Below are 5,009 nucleotides of genomic sequence, written 5' to 3'. Positions count from 1 at the left end.
CTACACTCTTGGAGTCGTTGGTGTTAGGAGGGGCATCCAGCTGTAGAAACATTGCCAGATTAGATTGGAGCCTGGTGCAACCACTGACTTTCCAGGCCTCAGTGAAACCGTCCAACTCATACCAGCATGGAAAACGGATGTTAAATGATGATGATATATATATATATATATATATATATATATATATATATCATCATCATCATCATCATTTAACGTCCACCTTTGGCAGGAGCTGGCCAGGCAGAAGCCTGCACCAGACTTCTGTGACTGTTTTGGCAGGATTTTTACAGCTGGATGCCCTTCCTAATACTAACCACTCAGCAGAGTGGACTTAGTGCTCTTTACGTTGCACAAGCACAGGCGAGGTCAATTTTTGGCAAAATTTTTACAGCTGGATTCCCTTCCAAATGCCAACCACTTTACAACGTAGACTGGATGCTTTTTAAGTGGCACCTTCACTGACAGGATCACCAAGTAACTTGCAAGAGAAGAATCTTTTGCAAGTGGAAAGGGCATTGGAGGAGGTGATCTTGTGTCTGATGATGAAAGATTATAGTGAGGCAGAGAGACAGAGACAGGTGTCTTGCTGTAGAGGAGGTATAAGGTTATCTAGCCGGAGAGAGAGAGGTGTGCTGCTGCAAAGGAGATACACGGTTACCTAACCTGAGGGAAGTGTAGGAGAAGGAGAGAGAGAGAGAGAGAGAGAGAGAGAGAGAGAGAGAAAATGAAGACAGAAACATATGCTGCCCAACCTGAGGGAAGTGCAGGAGAAAGGGAGTGAGTGGGAGACAGCAGGATAAAGATGTTTGTAAAGTGACGGGCATACTCACAAGAGATGGGGATCAGAATATAAATGGGATGGTTGAGTAAAGGAAGAGAGAGGTATTGATGGTGGCAAGCGCCAGAGCATATCCTTGAGGTTCGAAGGTCATAATATAAGTGGCAGGATATTGTGAAAGAAGCACAATTAGAGTGTATGGAGTAGGGAAGTGAGTGGTGAAAACCTGGGCATATATGGTAGAGTGGTTACCAGATAGCAATGATAGAGAGAAACAGGGTTGTGAGGACAGGATTGGGAAGTGAGAGGTAAGCATAGTGTATGAAGGGAATGTGAGGAAGAAAAGAGATGTAGAGATGTAGATTGGGTTGTTGGGGTAGGGTGTGTGAAACGTTTTCTTGTTACATGTGGGTGGAACAAGTTTAAGTTGAACAATGGTATCTACAATTATTCACGTCAAGTATTCATACATGTTTCTGATACATCCTTCCATGCTAATTTGATATTAAGAATGGCCTTACAAATTGAACAAGACGAAAGAGTGCATAGGCACATCAGGAGTAATGTTGGCCAATTTTGAGAAGCATAAACCTTTTAAAGGATGCAATGTTCTGACAATCCTCTTGACTTTGTTCAATCTTCTTTGACTTTTTTGCACTGTGTTGCAAAAAAGGAGAGACGGTTAGCACTCCCCTTGACAAGGACGGAAGAGATCAATCGATCTTTCTAACACATATGGGCATTGCTCTCTACTTTAGAGCAACCTATTTTTACAGGTGCAGGAGTGGCTGTGTGGTAAGTAGCTTGCTTACCAACCACATGGTTCCGGGTTCAGTCCCACTGCGTGGCACCTTGGGCAAGTGTCTTCTACTATAGCCTCGGGCCGACCAAAGCCTTGTGAGTGGATTTGGTAGACGGAAACTGAAAGAAGCCCGTCGTATATATATCTATATATATGTGTGTTTGTGTGCCTGTGTTTGTCCCCCTAGCATTGCTTGACAACCGATGCTGGTGTGTTTATGCCCCCGTCACTTAGCAGTTCGGCAAAAGAGACCGATAGAATAAGTACTAGGCTTACAAAGAATAAGTCCCGGGGTCGATTTGCTTGACTAAAGGCGGTGCTCCAGCATGGCCGCAGTCAAATGACTGAAACAAATAAAAGAAATAAAAGAAAATTTCTATGTTTTTTTTATTTCATTCTGTGCACTGTGCATAGCTTCCATTGCTATCTTTCTATACTTGACTTACTGCTGCTTTCTGCCCTCTCTTTTACCTTGTTCCACTGAGTTGTAGTGCATGTACTTGAGCACTGTGTACAATAAACTCATTGTTACAAAATCGTTAGCATGATGAACAAAATGCTTAGTGGCATTTTTCCAGCATTCCATTCTAAGTTCAGATACTGCAGAGGTTGACTTTACTTTTCTCCTTTTCAGAGTTGATAAAAATAAATACCTGTTGAGCACTGGAGTTGATGTAATCGACTGGCCCTTCCCTCCAAATTTCAGGCCTCATGCCTATATTTGAAAGAATTGTTAATTTTAATTAAATGCAAACTGCAGAGTTATTCTCTGTTTTTGATTTTTTTGCTTTATCTGTTCATTTATAAAATGAATGTACTCATCAATGAGAGGGTAACTTTAATTAATTAAAATGTCTTAGCTTGCTACATCAAATATACTAGCCATTACTTTACCATAATAATAACTGTAACTTCGTTTCTATGTACAGCCTGTTAAATTTTTGGAAAAAGAGCAATGAAATTGTTTGACATTCATGTTTCTCTCAGGTGTTTAACCTAAAAGTGAAACTAGGTCATAGAAATCATCTTGTGCAAGTGCTTTCAGCAGTAACAACAACAATAATAATAATAACAATTTGATCCAAATACAGTAATAGGTTAAAGGACAAACTACATGAAATAATTATTGCAATTTAAAGCCGCTGGAAGTTATTTTGATAAATCTGTCTGCTATTTGGTATTATTTAACTGTGTACCTCTATAATTCCTGTCATCCTATTGTTTAGTCTGAGTTGTTGTACTGACATTTTAACACTAATCTCTATTGAAGTAACTGTTGATCTGTCTTGATACATTTGCATGTAAGTATGTGTAAATTAATGCATATGTGAGTATATTAATATGCTTCCTAGTTTTTATACTTGTAGTAGTTTTATGATATTAATTTCTCAAACAACGACATTTTCTAAATTAAACCTATATATTATATTTCATTTATTGTTTTATATCTTATCAATACAAAGAAATTAAAAAGAACTATTATTTATATTAATTTATATCTTTATTCTTTTATTTCTTTACTTGTTTCAGTTGTTTGAATGCGGTCGTGCTGGAGTACTGCCTTAAAGGGTTATAGTCGAAGAAATCAACACATGGACCTTTTTTTTTTGTAAGCCTAGTGCTTATTCTATTGGTCTCATTTGCCAAACTGCTAAGTTACAGGGACATAAACACACAAGCATCGGTTGTCAAGTGATGGCAGAAGGGGGAAAACACAGACACACACACATGAATATATGCACATACATACATAAATACATACATACATACAAGTATATATATATATATATATATATATATATATATATATATATATATATATATATATATATATATATATATACATACATACATATATATATACATACATATATATATATATATATATATATATATATATATATATATATATATATATATATATATATATATATATATATATATATACTAGCAATGCACTCCAGCATTGCTCAGGTGTTATGACCTACAACCACATTGCATTATTTGTTCCTTTCTTATGGGCAGAATTGGTATGCAAGGAGTATGAAGCAAACAACTCTTCTTTATAAACATGTTTTTCAGTCATTTTCTGATGAACAACGCTGCAGTTTCCATCTACCAAATTCAGTCACAAGTCTCTGGTTGGCCTAGCGCTATAGTAGAAAACACTTGCCCAAGGTATCATGCAGAGGGACTGAACCACACAGTCATTCTTGCACCTTATGTGTATGTGTGTGTGCACGTTTACATTCATTATTAAATCGTGTATTGTGTCAGGCAGAGTTGCCTCCCTTAGCTAAAGACCTCAAAACTGTGTGACCAGATCTCATTTTTGAGGTTATTTTTGTAGTAAAAAAGAGTTGTGCAAAAAACATACTTTATTTGGTAGCCAAAAGATTACTGAATATTTTGATACCTCGTATGTCAAAATTGGCAACTCGGTTTTATAATCAATAAGGAGTATATGCACACACACACACACACACACGCACAAACTCTGTTTTATATATTAAGATATATATGGGAGAATTTATGAAAAAACAACAGACGAAGACAGGTGGTGTAAACGAGGGCCAGTCACACGGTACTGGCAACAGCCACACTCAAAAAGGTGTTTTTTACTTACCATCTGCACGGGAGCCAGTCCAGCGACACTGGCATCGACCTCACAGATCAGTAGACGTTAAATCCTATAAACTACAGTGGGAAACAGATGTAATATTTTACTCACAATCACTTCTTTAAAGATCTACAATAGACTTTATATTAAATCTTGACATTTTATGCAGTCCTCTTTATTCTTTGTGTTACTTCTGAAATAACCCAAACAACAAAGGGAATCCAATAATGAATGAATAAAAACAGCAGTTGACTCAGTCACCAGAACTTTTCCACACCCATGATTGTTTAAGTGTGTCTCACTATTCATGTTTTTAGTTATTAAAAATTCTTTGTCATTTCACGTAAATGGTGTCAAAGAATTAAGTTTTAAAGAATACTCTTTATCTCCATAAACAAATGTACAATTCTGTGTATTTACTCGGTGGTTCAATCATTATCAGCTTGATGGCCACAGCTGGATTACACTTCTACTGAAGATTCCAAATAAGTGGCTTGTTTGAACCTGTTTTCCATAATTGCTGAAGATAAAAAAGTATTAGGCACAAACTAAAATTATTATTATTATTATTTTCAGTATACAATAGGTACAAGTGTGGTGTAAGTGCAAGTGTAGTTATAGGTGCAGACGTGTTTGTGTGGTTAAGAAGTTTGCATTGCAACCACTTGGTTTGGGGTTCAGTCCTGCTGCATGGCACCATGAGCATTTGACTTCTACTATAACCCTAGGCTGACCAAAGTCTTGTTAGTGGATTTTGTAGTGGAAGCTGAAAGAATCCCATTGTATATCATCATTATCATCATCATCAT

The 5,009-nt window shown here is 36.8% G+C and overlaps 1 non-coding gene across 1 annotated transcript; it reads left to right on the top strand.

Moving 5' to 3' along the window:
* Positions 1–1,437: 1,437 nt before the first annotated feature.
* LOC128247735 (U6atac minor spliceosomal RNA) lies at positions 1,438–1,550 on the top strand. The gene has a single exon (XR_008264097.1). It is a non-coding gene; the product is annotated as a U6atac minor spliceosomal RNA (small nuclear RNA).
* Positions 1,551–5,009: the final 3,459 nt, after the last annotated feature.

The sequence above is a fragment of the Octopus bimaculoides genome, chromosome 4 (genome assembly GCF_046866305.1).
Source record: "Octopus bimaculoides isolate indiv1 chromosome 4, ASM4686630v1, whole genome shotgun sequence".
Taxonomy (NCBI): Eukaryota; Metazoa; Mollusca; class Cephalopoda; order Octopoda; family Octopodidae; genus Octopus; species Octopus bimaculoides.
Note: the sequence above shows the minus strand (reverse complement) of the source record. Positions and strands in the feature narration are given on the sequence as shown.